Here is a 22,760-nt window from a genome sequence, read left to right as displayed (position 1 = left end):
GTACGCAGATCTCCCATAACAGCAAACAGCAGAATGCCAAACAATCCAAAAAAAGAAGACGAACACCTAAAATCATACCTCAATGATGATAGATATCCTTAAACAAGAACAGGAGGAAAAGCAAAAAGAATCAGAAGCTTTTAAAGAGGAAACAAGAAAAACACTCAAAGAACTCAAAGAACTAGAGGAAAACAGAACCAAAGAGATGAAGGAATGGAAGAAGGAATTTAAAATGGAAATTGACAAAATAAAGAAAACACTAAAAGAGATAACCCTACAGGTAGAACACAAAAAAAGAAATCAGGAGTCACATATGCAATCATTTCCAATAGACTACAAGAGATGGAAGACAGAATCTCGGGGGTGGAAGACAACATTGTAAACATAGACAAAACAGCCAGAGAAGATGCAAAAACCAAAAACCTCCTAACCCAAAATGTCCAGAAGATCCAGGAGACAATGAGAAGACCGAACCTAAGGATAATAGGAATAGAAGAGGGAGAATAATAACAACTAAGAGGCACAGTAAATGTCTACAACAAAATTGTAAATGAAAAATTCCCTACTCTTAAGAATGAGATGACCACGAGCATAAAAGAAGCCTTCAGAACTCCAAATAGGTTGTACCAGTAAAGAAATTCCTCCCGACACATAATATTCAAAACACCAAGTGCCCAAAGCAAAGAAAGAATACTAAAAGCAGTAAGGGAAAAAGGTTAGGTAACATATAAAGGCAGACCAATCAGAATCACACCCGATATCTTAACAGAGACTATGAAAGCTAGAAGAGCCTGGACAGACATCATGCAGACACTTAGAGAGCACATATGCCAGCCCAAGTTGCTATACCCAGCAAAACTATCAATCACCATAGATGGAGAGATGAAGATATTTCAAGACAATTCTAAATTTACACAATATCTGATCACAAACCCAGCACTACAACATATTATAGGTGGAAAACCCAATACAATGTGGGGAACTACATCCTAGTAAAAACAAGAGTACTCCCAAAAAAAGAAAGAGACACAGAACAACTCAATCTACAAAAGCAATAATAGCAGGAAACAGAAGCCACTATTCCTTGATATCAATTAACATATATGGACTCAACTCCCCAATAAAGAGACATAGGCTATCAGACTGGTTACATAAACAAAATCCAGCATTTTCCTCCATACAGGAAACTCATCTCAGAGACAAAGACAGACACTATCTCAGAGTAAAAGGTTGGGATAAAACTTCCAAGCAAACAGCCCCAAAAACAAACTGAAGTTGCTATTCTAATATCTAATTAAGTAAATTTCCAACCAAAAGTTATCAAAAAAGATAATGAAGGACACTTTTTATTCATTGCAGCGGAAATCTGTCAGTAGGAACTCTCAATTCTTAACATATATGCTCCAAATACAAAAGCACACACATTCATAAAAGAAACCCTACTAAAGCTCAAAAAATACATTTCACTCCACACAATAATAGTGAGAGACTTTAATACCTGACTCTCACCTATGGACAGATCATGGAAACAGAAACTGAACAAGGACACTGTAAAACTAGCAGTGACTATTAACCAACAGGAATTAATAGATATCTACAGAACATATCATCCTAAAGTAATAGAATACAAATTATTCTCAACACCCCATGGCACCTTTTTGAAAATTGACCATATAATTGGACACAGAACGAGCCTCAATCGATATAAGAAGATTGAAATTCTTCCATGCATCCTCTCAGATCACCATGGTCTAAGGCTGGTTTATAACAACAACAAAGACAAGAAAAAGCCCACATACACATGGAAACTAAACCATGCTCTGTTAAACCATAGCAGGGTCAAAGAAAAAATAAATAAAGAAATTAAGGATTTTCTAGAATTCAATGAAAATGAAAACACAACATACCAAAATCTATGGGATACAATGAAATCAGTACTGAGAGGAAAGCTCATAGCCCTGAGCGCTTCCAAAAAGAAACTGGAGAGAGCATACATCAGCAACTTGACAGCACAGCTAAAAGCTCTAGAACAAAAGGAAGTAGATACACCCAAGAGGAGTAGACGGCAAGAAATAATCAAAATAAGGGCAGAAATATACCAAATAGAAACAAATAGAACCATTAGAAGAATCAACAAAAGCAAGAGCTGGTTCTTTGAGAAAATCAACAAGATTGATAAACCCCTAGCCAGACTAAATAGAGGGCAAAGGGAGAGTATACAAATTAACAAAATCAGAAAAGAAAGTGGAGACATAACTGAAACTGAGGAAATTCAAAAAATCATCAGATCCTACTACAAAAGCCTATACTCTAAATAATTGGAAAATCTGGAGGAATTGGATAAATTCCTAGACAGATACAAGATCCTAAAGTTAAACCAGTACCCGATCAAACATCTAAATAATCCCATAACACCTAAAGAAATAGAAGAAGTCATCAAAATCCTCCCAACTAAAAAAAGCCCATGACCAGACAGGTTCAGTGCAGAATTTTATCAGACATTTATTGCGGACTAAACACCAACACTCTCCAATGTGTTCCACAAGATAGAATCAGATGGTATAATACCAAATGAATTTTTTGAGGCCGCAATAACCCTCTTTCCTAAACCACACAAAGACCCTACAAGGAAAGAGAACTTCTGACCAATGTCACTTATGAACATTGATGCAAAAATATCAACAAAATCAATGCAAACCGCATCCAAGAACACATCAAAATGATCATTCACCAAGACCAAGTAGGCTTCATCTGTGGGATGCAGGGATGGTTTAATATAAGGAAATTCATCAATGTAATCCACCAAATAAACAAACCCAAAGAACAAAATCACATGGTCATCTCACTAGATGCTGATATAGCATTTGTCAATATTCAACATCCCTTCATGTTAAAAGTTCTTGAAAGAACAGGAATCCAAGGTCCATACCTAAACATAAAAAAACAATACACAACAAACCAAGAGCCAACATCAAACTTAACAGTGGGAAACTTGAAGCAATCCCACTAAAATCAGGAACTACACAAGGCTGCCACTCTCCCCCTACCTATTCAACCTATTACTGGAAGACCTGGTTGGAGCAATTAGACAGCAAAAGAAGACCAAGGAGATACAAATCCTAAACGAAGAAGTAAAAACATCACTCTTTGCAGATGACATGATAATGTATTCAAGTGACCCCACAAATTCCACCAGAGAACTCCTACAGCTGATAAACAAGTTCAGAAAAATGGCTAGATACAAAATTAATTCAAACAAATCAGTAGCCTTCTTATATTCAAAGGACAGACATGTGGAGAAAGAAATTAGGGAAAAGATATCCTTCACAATAGTCAGAAAAACTATGAAATACCTTGGTGTGACTCTTACTAAGCAAGTGAAGGAACTGTATGACAATAACTTCAAATGTCTAAAGAAGGAAATTGGGGAAGATCTCAGAAAATTAAAAGATCACCCATGCTCATGGATTCAAACGATCAAAATTTTAAAAATGGCCATCCTACCAAAAGCAATCTACAGATTCAATGCAATCCCCATCAAAATTCCAACGCACTTCTTCACTGAGTTGGAAAGATCACTGTGCAATTTCATCTGGAATAAAAAAAAAAAAAAAAAAAAAAAAAAACCTAGAATAGTGAAATCCATCCGCAACAACAAGAAAACATCTGTAGGAATCACTATCCCTGTCCTCAAGCTATATTACAAGGCAATTGTGCTTAAAACTGCATGGTACTTGTACAGAAATAGGCATGTGGATCAATGAAGTAGAATAGAAGATCCAGAAATGAGCCTTCACATATATGGTTACCTGATTTTTGACAAAGGAGCTGTAAACCTTCAATGGAAAAAGGACAGCCTATTCAACAAATGGTGCTGGTCCAACTGGCACTCAGCATGCAAAAGAATGAAAATAGACCCTTTCTTATCTCTTTGTACAAAGCTCAAGTGTAAGTGGATCAAAGATCTCCACATTAAATCAGATACACTAAAAGTATTAGATGAGAAAGTAGAGAAAATCTTAGAGCACATAGGCATAGGAGAAAATTTTCTGAACAAAACACCAATGGCTCAAGATCTAAGGTCAAAGATTAACAAATGGGACATAATAAGAATGCAAAGTTTCTCCAAGGCTAAGGACATTGTCAAGAAAACAAAACCACAGCCAACAGAATGGGAAAAGATCTTTACCAACTCTACATCAGATAGATTCCTAATATCCAAGGTATACAATGAACTCAAAAAGCTAGACACCAGAGAATCAAGCAACCCTATTTAAAAAAAAAAAAAGAGGTACAGTGCTAAACAAAAAGTTCTCAATTGAGAAATATTGAATGGCTGAGAAACATCCAAGGAAATGCTCAACAAACCCTTGCCATCAGGGAAATGCAAATCAAAACAACCCTTAGATTCTACCTCACTCCAGTCAGATTAGCTAAGATCCAAAACTCAGATGACAGCAGATGCTGGAGAGGTTGCGGAGAAAGAAGAACACTTTTCCACTGTTGGTGGGGTTGTAAAGTGATACAACCCCTCTGGAAATCATTTTGGAGATTCTTCAGAAAATTGTACATAGTACTACCTGAAGATCCAGCTATTCCACTTCTGGCCATATATCCCAGAGACACTACAATATACAATAAAGATACATGCACCACAAATTTCATAGCAGCTCTATTTATAATAGCCAGAAGCTGGAAAGAACCCAGGTTTCCTTCAGTAGATGAATCGATACAAAAATTGTGGTATATTTACATAGTGGAGTACTATTCAGCCATCAGAAACAATGACTTAATGAAATTTTTAAGAAAGTGGTTGCATCTAGAAAATATCATCCTGAGTGAGATAACCCAGGCACAAAAGAGCAGACATAATATGCAGTCACTGATAGTGTGATGCTAACCACAGAGGCTCGGACTGCCCCAGAAACAACTCACAGACTGTGTGAAGTTCAAGAAAAAAAGAAAACAAAACAAAACAAAAACAAACAAACAAATAAAACAAAACAAACAAACAAAAAAGTCATGCTCAACTCTTTCACACCAAGAAAACATTTACTAATTCTGGGTTACATCCTGTTTTACATGTACCTTTTGCTCTTGTATCTTCTAAGACCTTAATGCAGAGTATCAAACCTTAAAAAAAAGCCAAACACTGACACAATTGTATTTGTATACATTTATGCAAAAATGTTGAAAATTTTTTTTCTTTTATCTTTGTTTTTAAAAATAAAGTCAAAAAAAGTTTGATGTTGGCTGTTGGTTTGCTGTATATTGTTTTTATTATGTTTAAATATGGACCTTGGATTCCTGTTCTTTCCAAGACTTTTAGCATGAATGGGTGTTGAATTTTGTCAAATGCTTTCTCAACATCTAGTGAGATGACCATATGTTTTTGTTCTTTGAGTTTGTTTATTTTTTAAAGAAACAAGATTCTAACATTCAGAAATATATGTTAAAACAGACCAAACACAATATGATAAAATCAACTTGCTAACAGCCAGAAAATAAGAGGTTACTAAATAACCTAAATTTGTTTTAATTTGAGAAGCAAATCCTCAGACCCAATATGACATCAGTTCTCAGTTTAGATATTTCTGAGCAGCCAATATAAACTAATTTTGTCAATGGGAAAAATGACCTAAATGTTTAGAGAAGACATCATCACACTGAACTGTACCTTTAAATAACATATTCTTCTAACACCTGCAAACTAAATTTAAATTCTTCTGACAAGTATTTTAGGTGATAAGCAATCTAATAATAACATTACCAGTCATGACTTCATCTAGTGAATTAGTTCTGTAAAAACTGCATACAAGACTTTTTTTAAATTGTTGTAACTTTGTCTTCTTGTCGTTATGTATAAGGTAATAAAATTGTTTTGTGGGTAAAAGTCAGGTTAAGGGCAGGCATATTCTTTTTTGTTGTTTTTTAATTTTGATTTGTTTGTTTTGTTTTATTTTTCTTTAACTGTTATGGAATAGTAAGTCTACTATATAGCAATGTTTTGCAGCCAATACTCAATAGTCACTTTGCCATTTATTTTTTGTTTTGTTTTGTTTTATGAGATGGATTTGGACTAAGCATCACAATGTTCTTTGTCATTGACAGAACTGGAGAAGTAACTGCAGAAGGCTACTGTTTAGTCACAGTCTATGGAACTCCTGGAACCTGAATCTGTCCAGGTAGGGATTTAGGAGAAGAGATACTGCCAAATACTTTGGGACATTTTGCCAATTAGTTTAGGAATAAGGAGATCATGAAACAGAGTCATGTGAAAATTGTTCCAACACCCCCAATTATGTGAATTCTGTGAAAATCAAATTAGATAATTGAGAGAAAAAGTCATTAAGTTGAAAGCATTATACAAATGTTGAAAATTAATATTTTTGCATCTCCTACTGGAAATCAACTTTCCATTATCATTTCTTTTTATACACCTTGGCAATATGTTCTACATTTTGTCAATGAATTTTCAGTTCTCTCTATATATAAGTCCTCTAATAATTGAATGCATTTTGGCTCAATTTTGTTTGAATAAATGATGATAATTAGACTCTATTTCATCTCTAAGCTCTAAAGCCTTTACATTTATGTTTATATCTTGAAACTTTAAAGAGGAAGGGATAAAAAAGAAAGTGTACTAATAGAAAATCCATAAGATCTAAAACCCTACGTTGAAAGCCATTGTACAGTTCTCCTAAACGCCATTTCTTTTAATTAACATTAAATGAGATTTTTCTCACTAACTTACATAACAGAAGAATCAAGTAAGATATGCTTCATAAATAAAAATACATAGGTAAGATAATGTCATTATTTTGAGTTACTGTTAATACATTAACAGAATCCTATATAATTGCAAATATTTACTGCACCATTTACCCTTTGGATGTATTGGCTGTTGCCAATAGATATATGGACTTATTTGTGTCTCATCATAGTGAATAGTTGTGGATTAATTATATTTGTATAACCAAAATATCTCTAATAACCTGCATTTCAATTACTCAGCACATCCATTTGAAAGACCAGGTTGTGCTGGAGGAGTGGACTTAAAGGTATTTTCCTCATAGATAAAAATTCACCAAGAGAATATGGTAAAGACAGTCTATACTACTCTGAGTTTCTTAATAAACAACAGAGTTTTGACTATAAAAACCATGCTATAATTGAAAAGAAGGTATACAGCTACAAAGACTCTAAAATCTGGTTATCTCTCCTTCTCACATCTATTTCTGCTTTGTCATTCACATAATTTAATATGATAAAAATACAAATAATTAAAAGTGTCTAATTGCACTTAAAAGCTGCTAAGTTAAAAGAAATTCTGTTTGAAATGGTAAATCTAGCCTCCTATCATGTTGACCTGTGAAGCCAAGGACTCTAGATATATAAAGTCAGGGAGTCTAATGTTCTAGCCACTTCCCTAAGCTATGTCTAAGTAAACTACATACTTATACACACAAACAAGTGCCACTCTTAATCACTATCAAAGAAACCTCTTTTGTAACAAATGGTGATCATTACAGAAAGACACCAGTTTTCAAAATTTATAAAACAACTGATCTTGAGGTACACTAAAATTAAACTGATAAGTTTATTGTACACCATTATACTGGCTGCTCTGGGAACATCACTGAAGAGTTGGCAGCAAGATCATAAGAGACAAAAGACCAGGGCAATTGTTATGAGATTGTGTCTTCTATGTGTGGCAAGAAAGGTACACCTCAGAAATATCAACAACACAGTGCCTAAAAAAGATCTGAAAAATGATAATGCCAATTAACATTATCTCATAAACTTATACCTTGAAAGGCTATATGCATTTAAGGCCTGCAGAGAGGGTGAATTAGTTTGAGCTAGGGGGATGCATTCTGATAGGTTATTCAATCCTAAATAGTCAAGCGCACGCGTGCACGCGCGCGCGCGCACACACACACACACACACACACACACACACACACACACACACACACACACACAAGTCACTAAATAAATTCAGCATGTGGTTTTTATACACATATGTATATCCATATGTATATGTAAATTTATCTATTTATTTAACAATAATTTATTGAGATCCCTCCCATCCTCTATAATTTTGTGGCCACTTTCTGTACTTGTAGATCTCGTTTGCTAATTCCAGGAAAATGGATGGGGGCAGGGGCACAGAGCACTGCTCTGTGAGACTCTTGAGGTGGTTGTAACTGTTTCCGGATTCAGCGCCTCATACAGAGCTTTTACCTGTGCCATTTTTTCCAGGGTCCTTCTGCCCATAATTCTCCTCTAAGATGTGGCACTGCTGAGGAGTAGCTCGTAGTAAACACTGAACCACCAGCCAACTGCATTTGTCGTTCTGGATGTCAGTGCCAACATTTCCGGTCACATCGGGGCCACCATAAGATCAAGCTAGTCATCCTGAACCTGAAAGAATTCGACTATCTCCAGTAGGATCTTCTCCACATCAGTTCCTGCCATGTACAAGGCAGCCTCAATAGGCAGGTAGAAAGAGCAGAACGCTCTCTTTTATTTGACAACAGACCTGTGCCTCTTTTCAGTGCATCTACCAAGATCTACTTGGCCCTGGGGTGCTGTGATGAGGTCGAGCGTCTGCCCAATCTCTGTCCCATAGGAACTCTGTAGAGAGAGTTCCAGCAGGTTCAGGAGGTAGGGCTGCTCCCTGCAGTAGAACTTCAGCAGTCGGTAGATGCAGGCTTCCAAAAGCAGAGCATCGTTGATGGCATCCAGGCCTATGCCTGGCTTCAGATACCAGCAGATCTGCCCCCGGCGAGTGAGGGAAGGGTCCATGATGTCTTGTGACACGAGGAAGAAAGCCTGGAGCAGTTCTACACACCAATCTACAGTCAAGGCCTTGGCTCAACCCAACTATACTTGTCGCCTATGTTATTGTACTCCAGGACCTCCTTGAGCTGCATAATAGCATCTCCTGTCTCTGGGTGTCCCAGCTCATCCTCAGACAGCACCTTGACGATCTGGGGAAGTGTTGGATAAAATTCTGCTTTTCTTAGTCATAAACATCCAATTTTTGGTTCCCATTTGTTTTGATAGAGGCCATAAATGCTCTGTGCTTCAACACAGATTTATACTGACGTATATGTAAGGATAATAACTAAAAAGTGAGAGATCATGAATTTGAGAATTCAGGTACATTGGAGGAGTTGGAGGTAGGAAACAAAAAGAAACGGGGTGCTTAGTGTGTTCACATGTGAAATAAAAAACTAAACAAAATATAAAGTATATATTTTAGAAAGTGAATATTAAGCTTGTCTAAGCTATTAATGAAATAGACTAAGTTGCACAAACCATTGGTTAGCTTATATATTTACATTTCAAATGTTATTCTTTTTCCCTGTTCCACATTCTCCCTGCTTCTCTGAGGATGCTCTTCCTCCTACCCGCCTACTCTGACCTCAACACCCTGGCATTCCCCTACACTTGGGAAACTAGCCTTCACACCACCATGGACCACTCCTCCTACTGATGCCAGAAAATGCCAGCCTCTGCTACATACGCAGCTGGAGCTTTGGGTGCCCCCCATGTGTACTCTTTGGTTGGTGGCTTAGTCCATGGGAGCTCTGAGGGGTCTTGTTGGTTGATATTGTTGTTCTTCCTATGAGGTTACAATACCCTTCAGCTCCTTCAGTCTTTCATCTAACTCCTTTATTGGGGTCCCTGGGCTTAGTGTCATGGTTAGCTGCAAGCATCTTAATCTGTATCAGGAAGTCTCTGGCACAGCCTGTTAGGAAAAATTCATATCAGGCTCGATCTATAAGCACATTTTGGCATCAGTATAGTGACTGTGATTGGTGGCTGCATATGAGGCAGATCCCCAGGTGGAGCAACATCTTTTATCACTTGTATTTTGTAAATGTTATCTAACACTGTGTGGAAATTCCCTAATATTATACCAAGGAGCACATATCAACCTGCAAATAATGATAAATACTAACTGGGAAAACTGGTGTTAAATTAATTCTGCGTATAGCCAAGAATATATGATTATATATATATGCATGTCTCAAACTGTTGGTTTCAATGTTGGAGAAAGTTCCTTCAACCCACCTTCATTTAGAAATAAACAAATTTACTAGAAAATGTGTTCTCCCTGGAACTTGAAGGGCAATGATGACATTAATGACATTCTATTGTTTGTTCATCCAATATAAAAAGCTGCAAATATCTGACAAAGACTCCCATCCCTAAGTGGTAGAAATTATTGAAACCACAGGGCATATAGCACTCTCTCTGGGAGTGCTTTATCTAGGAGCAGTTGGAGGTGAGCTTTTTGGAGCAGACTGCAGTTATCCCTCAATTCATGCTGGTAAGTTTTTTGTTGTTGTTGTTGTTTTGTTTTGTTTTGTTTTTAACACAGAGAGTTCTGCTTTCAGTCTTTATGTACTACAGCAGGTAACTGTTTACCTCAGGGCACAAGAGGCAATCTCAGAGCTTTAGAATCGGTGTGCCATAGCATCCTTGTTGCCTATGGAAACAAAGGCTTCCTTGGAGGTTGGAGCTCTGTAAGGAAAGCTGCAAATGATAATCCCATCAGTTTCTGTCATTTCCCTATTTGAAGGTGTTTTATTACATGAATAGAACCCACTAAAAATGTACAGAATCACTATACATTTTAGTGATTTACAAAGTTGCTTTTGACATTCCTGTATTACACATTCTAAAATAACTATAAATCAATTCTTTTTATATTAAACATGTGGCAATGTCTTACATGTGTCATGCCTACCACAGAAAATAGACAAAAATTGTTGGTAGTCCTTCTTTTCAGGAATACAGTTGCCTGGAAATGTGAGGAGTTTATTTTTTGTTTTTGTGTTAATTGGAGATAGATTTGTTTCAATATATTCCTACCACAGTTTGCTATCTTTCCACTGCCCCAGATGTCTCTACTTCTGCTCCCAGATCTACAAACACTCTGACTCCCTTGAGAACCACCTCTTGTTCTTTAGAGTAGACATCTAATAGACAACAGCCAAACAAGAAAAATAAAACAAAATACACTAAGACCACACTGAGGCTAGAAAAAGAATCCCAACAAGAAGAAAAGAGTTCTAAGAGCAGGCAAAAGAGTCAGACAGATACACACTTTCATAGTTAGGAGTCCCACAAAAGAATTATGTCAACAGTCATAACCTCTATGCAGAGAACCTCTTGAAGACCTGTGCAGGTTCTGTGCTATTTGATGAAGTCCCTGAGAGCCTATATGAATTCTGCTTAGTTGGTTACATAGGCCATGGTCTGCTCATGCTTCTTATTCCCTTTGAATTCTACATTCTTTCTTCTGTTTTCTACTAGACTCAGTGATCTCAAAGGGGAAGCACCTGATGGAAACTTCCAGTGTAGACCTTCTTCCTGAAAAATGATTGTGGGTCTCTACATCTGCTCCCATCTGTGTAGTATAAGCCTCTCTAATGATAGCTGGACAGGACGTTGTTAGATGATTATAGCAGACTATCACAAGAAATCATCCCCTTGATATTGTTTTCTAGACCAGTTCTTTTAGTTCAACCCTAGATCTTTAAGCTTACCAGTCTCCAAGTAGTGGCCTAATAAGAATGTTTGGGTAGTGAATGTTCCTCCTGGAGTGGATTAAACAATTTAACTTAAACACAATTAAACAATTGTGAGTTTGGTCAGCCCCAGGATTTTGTATTTAATATTGTTCAAACACCTGTGGGCAAGACATTATAAGTGGTGTGTTTAGTAGCTGTGTTGGTGTCCCAATTTCACTTCCTATAGTCTGTGAAGTATCTTGTCATAGTAAATATTTAATTTCAGTCAGCGATTCTACCTCACCTGTTTTTATTCAGTTACCAGATAAAAGACACAAAACTTTTATATCTATAAATAAGCCTTTCAAGAAGATTAGAGCTGGGAAATATTTGTCCTCCAAGCTACTAGTATCTATTATCCTGTCATTAACCTCATGTTTGGTTTTGGCCACTCCTACTGCCACTGGCCAGTACTCATAAGTAAACATGATTTTTGTTTACCATGGCTTCTTCTACTCTCTCCACATTCTCTTTATTCCCCCTCCCCCTGTGTTCTTCCTCAGACCCCAAGCCATGAATTAAAATTCTTCCTACCTCTCTCCCATCTAACTATAGGCTGTAGGAATCTTTATTAATGAATCAGGAACAAAATGGGGGACAAGGTTATGTTTCATCACTTGGTGCATAAGAGGACCTCCTTGTCCTTAAGGCAATCAGAGACAGTATTTACCATTATAATACATAGCAACAGAACAAACAGCAACACTACCTCACTGCACTGAAGAGACTAGAACTTAGGGATAAAAGATCCATGTAGGCACCAGTTTTACCTCTCAACATTCAATGTACAGTGTAGATATTGTTCTTGGTAATGGGGCCTTGTGTGTCAGTTTTAAAAGAATAAGACCCTATATGAATATTAGCCTGGGTTGTTGGGTAATTCAACAGTCCCTTTTGAGTCAATAATTTAATGGAATACAACCCTGGCTCACCACTGGAGCTTTGCTGGCTCAAACAAATGGCCAGTTGAAACTCTGTGTCACCCATTACTAGGGGTATCCACTAAAACTCCCTCATAGATTCTAGGTAGGTTCCATACCTTCAATAAATGCCCTCAGTTACTACCATTTCTTTCTGTACTATCTCCCTTCATTCCATTCCCCTATGCCTGCTGCCTCTTATTTCTATCTCCACCCACACTGCTGCAAAAGTTATTATATTTTACCTTTCCAGAGGAACCCATGTATCCTCCTATGAGATCTTCTTGATTTTTCCCATCTACAGGTCTGTGGATTATAGCATGATTATCTTTACTTAGAAGCTAATGTCCATTAATCAGTAAGTATATGTATGTTTACCTTTCAAGGTCTGGATTACATAACTCAGGATAATCTTTTTCTAATCAATCTGTTGTTCTGGCTCTAGGTCAACCCATACTGGTGTGATAGGCCCACAGTCTCAGCTTGCAGACCCCAGAGGAAGTTGAGCAGGAACAGTTGATAGTGGAAGAGACTCCTTGTAGTGGTGAGAATGGCACTCAGGAAGCAGATTTAGTGAGAGAGCTCATTTAATGGGTACTAGATAATATCTGGAGGGTGGATAGAGGCTTTTAGGGTGAGTATACAAAACTGGTTGAAATCAAGGTCCTGGAGATGCTTTGTTTGCATGAGGAAAAATTTTAGTTGTTAGATATGACCTTATAAGGGGTAAAGAAGTTTAACCTGGATACCCAGCTATATGACTTCCTTCAAGCATTGAAGGTGGGAGTTCAAGGGTTATGGGAATCAGTACTGTAAAATCATTGGATGACAGGTATGGGAATGGGGAAGCCATCCTTCTCCTGCTGAACTCAGAAAAATATTTAATAAACTCTCACACTTGATCTTTGACAAAGGAACTGAAAATATTCAATAGAAAAAGGACAGCCTCTTCGACAAATAGTGTTGGGTCAAGTACAGTCAGCATCCAGAAGAATGCAAATTGACCCTTTCTTATCTCTTGGTACAAAGCTCATGTGAAAGTAGATCAAAGATCAAAGACCACATAAAACCAGGTACACTAAAACTATTAGAAGAGAAATTGGGAAGAGCTTAGAACGCAAAAGCACAGGGAAATTTTTCTGAAAAGAACACCAATGGCTTATGCTCTAAGATTAAGAATCAATAAATGGGACTTCATGAGATTGCAAAGTTTTTGTAAGGCTAAGGATACTGTCAAAAAAAAACAAAAAAAAAAAAAAAAACAAATTGGCAGCCAACACACCAGAAAGGATCTTTACCAGTCCTACATCTGACAAAGATTTAATATCCAATGTATACAAAGAACTCAAGTTAGACTCCAGAGAATCAAACAATCCTATTAAAAAACGGGGTACAGAGCTAAACAAAGAATTCTCAACTGAGGAATACTGAATGGTTGAGAAGCACCTAAGGAAATGCTCAACGTTCCTGGTCATCAGAGAAATGTAAATCAAAACAACTCTGAGATTCTACCTCACACCAGTCAAAATGGCTAAGATCAAAAATTCTGGTGAGAGCAGATGAAGATAAGGATGTGGAGAAAGAAGAACACTCCTCCACTGTTGGTGGGGTGGTAAGCTTGTACAACCACTCTGGAAGTCAGTCGGTAAGGTCCTCAGAAAATTGGACAAAGTACTACCTGAGGATGCAGTTATTTCACTTCTGGGCATATACAACAAAGGTGTTTCAATATATAACAAGGACACATGCTCCATCATGTTCATTGTGGTACAATTCCCAGTTTTCTTAAGAAGCACCATTTTGATTTCCATACTTGCTCTACAAATTTGTACTCACATCAGCAATGGAGGAATGTTCCACATGCTCTTCATCTTTGTCATCATGAGCTATCACCTGTGCAAGACAAAAATATCAAAATAATTTTGATTTACATTTTTCTGATGGCTGAGTATGTGGAACATTTCTTCAAGTGTTTCTCAACTATTTGATATTCCTGTATTGATAATTCTCTGTTTATATCTGTAACGCATTTTAAACCTGATTATTTGGAGGGGGTGGGCTTTTACTACAATTTTCTTGAATTCTTCTTATCTATTGAATATTAGTCCTCTATGGGATATGAGGCAGGTGAAATTCTTTTCCACTCTCTATGATGCCACCTGGTTTGAAAGACATGCCCTTTGTCTTATGGAAGGTTGAGAGACTTCATTATTTAACTAAAAAGAAAGCTTTGAGACTGAGAGTGGGGAGGTAAGCCTTCAAGTCCAATCCTACAGAGGGAAAGACAGGTGAATCTGTCTGAGTTCAAAGCCAGTGACATCTATAAAAAGAACTGACTCAGAACATTCACAACCAGGAAGAGTGAAGGCCCAGACACACAGGACTGGCAAGAACAGGGTGAGAATGGATTCTGACTAGACAGGGGACAGAGAGATCTCAGCACAGCATGCAGAAAGTATGTGCCTGTCCAGCTTGATCCAGGGATCCAGGAACCCGGTGGCATCGGGAACTCTGTTTCCAGCTGGCAGCTTCCGGGGTACACAACAGGCACTTGGAACATCCACCACAAGGAAGAGTGGAGGCACAGACACACAGGACTGGCGAGAACCAGGTGAAAATGGATCCTGACTAGCCAGGGGGGCAGAGAGAACTCAGCGGGGCACCCATAAAGTTTGTGCTTGCCCACCCAGCAGATCCAGGGATCCAGGGATCCAGGAACCCAGTAGCATAGGGCCCTCTGTTCCCAGCCTGTGGCTTCCAGCATGCACAAGAGGCACTCAGAATATCTGCCACTGGGGACAGAGGAGATTCAGTGACACAGGCCAGGTACAGGGGAAAGAGGAGACCCAATCACTGACAACAAGATGGTAGAGAAAAGCAAAAGAACGTACCCCATGTAAACCAAGACAACCTGGCAAAACTAGAACCCAGCTCTCCCATCACAACACACAGCGGAATGCCAAACACTCCAGAAAAAGAAGACTCAAACACAAAACCCTATGTCAAGTTGATGATAGAGATCCTTAAACAAGAACAGGAGGAAAAGCATAAAGAATTAGAAGCTTTTAAAGAATAAACAAGAAAAACACTCAAAGAACACAAAGAACTAGAAGAAAACAGAACCAAAGAGATGAACGAATGGAAGAAGGAATTGAAAACGGAAATAGACACAATAAAGAAACAATAAAAGAGACAACCCTAGAGGTAGAAATCCTAAAAAAGAAATCAGGAGTCACAGATACAAGCATTTTGAAAACACTACAAGAGATGGAAAAGAGAATCTCGGGGACCGAAGACAACATTGAAAACTTAGACAAAACAGTTAGAGAAGATGCAAAAAATAAAAAGCTCTGAACCCAAAATGTGCAGGAGATCCAGGACACAATAAGACCAAACTTAAGGATAATAGGAACAAAAGAGGGAAAAGAATATCAACTAAGAGGGACATTAAATATATTCAACAAAATCCTGGAAGAAAATTTTCCTACCCTTAAGAATGAGAGGACCATGAGCATAAAAGAAGCCTACAGAACTCCAAATATGTTGGACCAGAAAAGAAATTCCTTCCGACCCATAATAGTCAAAACACCAAGTGCCCAAAGCAAAGAAAGAATACTAAAAGCAGTAAGGGGAAAAGATCATATAACATATAAAGGCAGATCACACTCGATTTCACAACAGAGACTGTAAAAGCTAGAAAAGCCAGGACAGACATCATACAGACCCTAAGACAGCACAAGTGCCAGCACAAGCTGCTATACCCAGCAAAATTATCAATCGCCATAGATGGTGAGACAAAGTTATTCCAAGAAAAATCTAATTACACACAATATATGACCACAATCCCAGCACTACAATGAATTATAGGTGGAAAACCCAATAAAATGAGGGAACCACCTCATAGTAAAAAAAAAAGAATCTTCTAAGCAAGAAAACAAAGATAAGAAAGACACACAGGCACAATTCAACCTACGAAAGCAACAGTAGCAGAAAACAGCAACAACTATTCCTTGATATCTATTAACATAAATGGACTCAACTACCCAATAAAAAGGCTATCAGACTGGATACATAAAGAAAACCCAGCATTTTCTGCATACAGGAGACTCATGTCAGAGACAAAAACAGACACTATCTCAGAATAAAAGTTTGGGAAAAAACCTTCCAAGCAAATTATCTGAAGAAGCAAGCTGGGGTGGCCATTCTAATATCAAATAAAGTAGATTTTCAACCAAAATTTATCAAAAAAGATAAGGAAGGACACTTTTTACTCATTACAGGGGAAATCTGTCAGGAGGATCTCTCAATCCTTAAAATGTATGTTCCAAATACAAAAGCACCCATGTTCATATAAGAAACCCTACTAAAGTTCAAAAAAATACATTTTACCCCACGCAATAATAGTCAGAGACTTTATACTCTACTCTCAAAAATGGACACATCATGGAAACAGAAACTGAAAAAGGACACTGTAAAACTAACAGAGACTATGAATCAATATGAATTAATAGATATCTACAGAACATATCATGCTAAAACAAAAGAATACACCTTCTTCTCAGAACCTCACGGCACTTCTCAAAAATTGAACACATAATTGTGAACAGAACGAACCTCAATAGATACATGAAGATCGAAATACTTCCATCCATCCTTTTGGATCACCATGGTCTACGGCTGGTCTTTAATAACAACAAAGGCAGCAAAAAGCCCATATACATGTGGAAACTAAACAATGCTCTATTAAATGATATCAAGGTTAAAGAAGAAATAAACAAAGAATTTAGGGATTTTCAGGAATACAATGAAAATGAAAACACGGCATACCCAAACCTATGGGATGCAATGAAAGCAGTACTAAGAAGAAAATTCATAGCTCTGAGTGCTTCCAAAAAGAAACTGGACATAGCATACTCTAGCAACCTGATAGCACAGTTGAAAGCTCTAGAACAAAAGGAAGAACATACAGCCAAGAGGAGTAGAAGGCAAGAAATAAACATAGGACAGAAATAGATCAAATAGAAAAAAAAAAGAACCATTCAAAGAATCAACAAAACCAAGAACTGGTTCTTTGAGAAAATTGACAAGATTAATAAACCCTTAGCCAGACTAACTAGAGGGCAAAGAGAGAGTATCCAAATTAACAAAATCAGAAAAGAAAGTGGAGAAATAATGACTGAAACTGAGGAAAAGCAAGAAATCATCAGATCTTACTACAAAACCTATACACAACAAAGGTGGAAAATCTGGAGGAAATGAATAAATTCCTAGAGAGACACAAGATAACAAAGTTAAACTATGACCAGGTAAATCATTTAAATAATCCCATAAGACCTAAAGAAATAGAAGAAGTCATCAAAAGCCTCCCAACCAAATAAAGCCCAGGTCCAGATTGGTTCAGTGCAGTTTTATCAGACATTTATTGAAGACATAATTCCAATACTCTCCAAATTATTCCACAAAATAGAATCCGATGGAACACTACCTAACTCATTTTTTGAGACTACAATAACCCTCATTCCTAAACCACAGTAAGACCCTAAAAGAATATAGAACTTCAGACCAATCTCACTAATGAACATTGATGCAAATATACCCAGCAAAATCCTTGTAAACCTAATCCAAGAACACATAAAAACAATAATTCACCATGATCAAGTACACTTCATTCCAGAAAGCATAGATGGTTTAATATAAGGAAATCCATCAATGTAACCCACCACATAAACAGTCTCAAAGAAAAAAACCACATGGGCATCTCACTAGATGCTGAGAAAGCATTTGACAAAATCAACACTACTTCATGTTAAAAGTCTTGGAAAAAACAGGAACCCAAGGCCCATAACTAAACATAAGAAAAGCAATATACAGCAAACCAAAAGCCAACATCAAACTTAAAGGTGGAAAACTTGAAGCAACCCCACTAAAATCATGGACTCAACAAGGCTTCCCACTCTCTTACTACCTAACAACATAGTACTGGAAGTCCTGGCAGGGCAATTAGACAGCAAAAGGAAATCAAAGGGATACAAATTGGAAAGAAAGAAGTAAAAACATCACTATTTGCAGATGACATGATAGTGTACTTAACAGACCCCAATACTTCCACCAGAGAACTCCTACAGCTGATAAACAAGTTCAGCTCAGTGGCTGGATACAAAATTTACTCAAACAACTCAGTAGCCTTCTTATACTCAAAGGACAAACATGTGGAGAAAGAAATTAGAGAAAAGATACCCTTCAAAATAGTCACAAATCTATGACAAACCTTGGTGTGATTCTAACTAAGCAAGTGAAGGACCTGTATGACAAGAACTTCAATCCTCTAAAGAAGGGAATCGAGGAAGATCTCAGAAAAGGAAAGATCTCCCATGCTCATAGATTGAAAGGATCAACATTGTAAAAATGGCCATCTTACCAAAAGCAATCTACAGATTCAATGCAATCCCCATCAAAATTCCAACCCAGTTCTTCATTGAGTTGGAAAGAGCAATGTGCAATTTCATCTGGAATAAGAAAAGACCCAGAATTGCAAAATCCATCCTTAACAACAGGAAAACATCTGCGAGAATCACTATCCCAGACCTCAAGCTCTATTACAAGGCAATTGTGCTGAAAACTGCATGATAATGGTACAGAAATAGGTGGAGCAATGGAATAGAATAGAAGATCCAGAAATGAGCCTTCATTTATATAGTCACCTGAATTTTGACAAATGAACTGTAAACATTCAATGGAAAAAGAACTGCCTATGCAACAAATTGTGTTGGTCCAACTGACACTCAGCATGCAGAAGAATGAAAATAGACCCTTTCTTATCTCCTTGTACAAAGCTCAAGTGCAGGTGGATCAAAGATCTCCACATTAAACCAGAAACACTGAAACTATTAGATGAAAAAGTAGGGAAAACTTTAGACCTCATAGGAACAGGAGAAAATTTCCTGAACAGGAACGGCAATGGCTCGAGCTCTAAGGTCAAAAAAGGACAAATGGGACTTGATGAGATTGCAATGTTTCTGTAATGCTAAGGACACTATCAAGAATAAAAAAAGGCAGCCAACAGATTGGGAAATGATCTTTACCAACCCCACATCAGATAGAATCCTAATATCCAAGGTATACAAAGAACTTAAAAACCTAGGCACCAGGGAATTAAACAACCCTATTAAAAAATGGGGTGCAGACTTAAACAAAAAGTTCTTAATCGAGGAATATCGAATGGCTGAGAAACATCTAAGGAAGTGCAAGACATTCTTAGTAATCAGGGAAATGCAAATCAAAACAACCTTGAGATTCTACCTCATACCAGTCATATTTGCCAAGATCCAAAACTCAGATGGCAACAGATGCTGGAGAGGATGTGGAGAAAGAGGAACACTTCTCCACTGCTGGTGGACTTGTAAACTAATACAACCACTCTGGAAATCAGTCTGGCAGTTCCTCAGAAAAATGGACATAGTACTACTTGAAGACCCAGTTATTCCACCTCTGGGCATTTACCCCAGAGATGCTCCAACATACAAAAAGATACATGAACCACAATGTTCATTGCAGCTCTATTTATAATAGCCAGGAGCTGGAAAGAACCCAGATGTCCTTCAGTAGATGCATGGATACAAAAATTGTGGTACATTTACACAATGGAGTACTACTCAGCTATCGGAAACAATCACTTAACGAAATTTTTAAGAAAATGAATGCATCTAGAGAATATTATCCTGAGTGAGATAACCCAGTCACATAAGAACAGATATAATATAAAATAATAATAATAACACTGGTAATGGGATACCAACCCCAGAAAGCTCAGAACACCGCAGAAACACCTCACAGACTGTGTGAAGTTCAACAATAAAAGAAAAAAAGAATAATAATAAAAAAAACATCATCCAACCAGAGCAACATAACAGAGAGAGACTGTAGTAAAAGGCAATAAAAAACAAAACACAGAAAGAATAGAAGAAAATGCACAAAGGTGACACTTTTTTATGTATATTAAGTATGGATTATAAAACATTTCTAAAATATAAACTTCTTGTACATCGTTCTTTATAATATTCAAAGACTAAACTAGGTATCATGACATATTTCATCATTAATACACATTTCTGTGAATGTAAAATAAAAAGAAAGACCATTTTAAAAAAGCAAAACTTTTCTGTGGACAAGAAGTTTGATTTTCCCTGTGCCCTGGGCCAACTTTTATTGAGTAATAACAAAAGCAAATAAACAAAACAAATTAACAAAAACAATAGAAAACTAACAACAACAACAGAAGCAGGAATAGAAGACAGAAAGCTAAAGAAAAAGAAGTGATTTGCCATGATTTACATTTACTTTGTTTAAGCACACAGTCAGAAGCTATGTAAGTTATCTCTTGTGTTCATTCAGAGAACTTGAATGAAAATCAGCATTTTACAGTTTTAGAAACTAAAGACATGATACAGAATTACTAAGGATCAAAACAAAAAGAAGGGTTAAAAATACATTTTGATAACTGTTTCTAAGTTTTCTGAATCACATTATGTATCTTTACCAATGCAATTACAATAGTTACGTTGTTCTTGTAATGTTTAGAAAATACTCAGTAATTTTCATTAAGCAGTTACGTATTTGCTGAAATCTGTGCCGAAATACTCGATGTTATACATTCTGTATATTGTATTCAATTTAGTAAAAATCATCCTTTATAAGCTCTGGATTATTTCTAAATTATTTAATATTTAAATATGATAGCCAAAAATTAAAAAATGAAAAATAAAGAAGAAAATTCTATATGATAAATAATGGGATTTCTGTTAAATAAATCTGTCAAGAACATAGAATTCGATTTTTCTAATAGACATAGTATGCATTAAGAAACAATTACTTTGCTTAATGACTATAATTATTATAAAAGCAAAAATGCTGAATAAAAATCTGAGTTCTTATCATTGATGGCTATATGACTTTAGGAATGTTTAGCCACAGGACATGTAGAATTCCAGTTGTTACTGACCTCGTGGCTTCTTCCCTGTTGGCAAGAATTTAGAGTACCAGAATGTACTGTAAAGGCCCTCTGAGAGAAAAGCTCTCAACAGTTCAATGGTTATGAACCATGTGCATTGCAATAATGTCACTCAAACAATGTGTGCTCATTGCTTCATTAGTAACTTGCTAATGTTAGTGGGAGAGCAAGCGGCCAATTCAAAACAGGGAATCCCTGCTTGGCTTTGTATACCTATGTTTGGGTCCATAGTTTGGGAAATCATGGGCCCTACCACTATTGCTTTCCTTAAAATATATAGTATCAATCTGCCTTCTAAATACTTCTCCTTAAGTGCATAGATCAATGTAAATCTTTCTCATCAGGGAAGTTTATAGATGCAGTGTCGTGCACCCTATACAGAGACTCATAATTTGGCAAATTTAGGAGAATATTTGTCGGTGGAGTGCTCAGTCTAAATAGTGGATCTGTCTCAAATTCCTCTTCATAAATATCATGGAAGAGTGTAAGATAATTTTGTCATAGTCAGACATAGAGAACAGTTGCTCTGAAATAATATATTCTGGGCAGGACTGGGTAATGGCACTCATGAACACCCATCAGTTTCGCTCAGCAGAACAAGACCAGTAAAAAAACCAAACCATCCAACAATGCATTATGGAGAGAAACAGCTCTCAGATAAATGGAGACAATGGGACGGGGAGGGAGGAAAGGAGCAATTCTCAACTTCATATGGGATACCAAAACCCTAGGAGACTGAAAGCAATTCTGAACAATAAAATAATGTTAGAAGAAATAATCATCTCTGACCTCAAGCTGTAGCACAGAGCAATAGTGATAAAAACTGAAAGGTATCATAGAAACAGACATGATGATCAATGAAATAAAATTGAAGCCACAGAAATATACTCATAGACTTATGAATATTTGATATTTGATAAAGAAGCCAAAACCATGTCATGGTAAAAAAAGAAAGCATCTTCAACAATTGGTGCTAGATTAATGGGTGTCTTCAATTAGAAGAATGCAAATAGACCCATGATTATCACCATTCATAAAACTCGCGTCCAGGAGGATCAAGGATTATAACATAAAACTTGACACAATAAATTTTACATTTATTAAGGTCAATGCTTAAAATCTGCCCCCTTCTCCCCCATACCATCCTTGTTCCCTCTTTCCTTCCCTCCCCCCTCTTCTCTGTGCACGTGTGTGTGTGTGTGTGTGTGTGTGTGTGTGTGTGTGTGTGTGTGTGTGTCCCTC

General features: G+C 37.0%; 1 pseudogene across 1 annotated transcript; it reads right to left on the bottom strand.

The window, feature by feature from the left end:
- Positions 1-8,074: 8,074 nt before the first annotated feature.
- On the bottom strand, positions 8,075-9,079 carry LOC308420089 (farnesyl pyrophosphate synthase-like; annotated as a pseudogene). Its single transcript has one exon. The product of its transcript is annotated as a farnesyl pyrophosphate synthase-like (transcript).
- Positions 9,080-22,760: the final 13,681 nt, after the last annotated feature.

Source organism: Micromys minutus (genome assembly GCF_963924665.1).
Source record: "Micromys minutus genome assembly, chromosome: 4".
NCBI lineage: Eukaryota > Metazoa > Chordata > Mammalia > Rodentia > Muridae > Micromys > Micromys minutus.
Note: the sequence above shows the minus strand (reverse complement) of the source record. Positions and strands in the feature narration are given on the sequence as shown.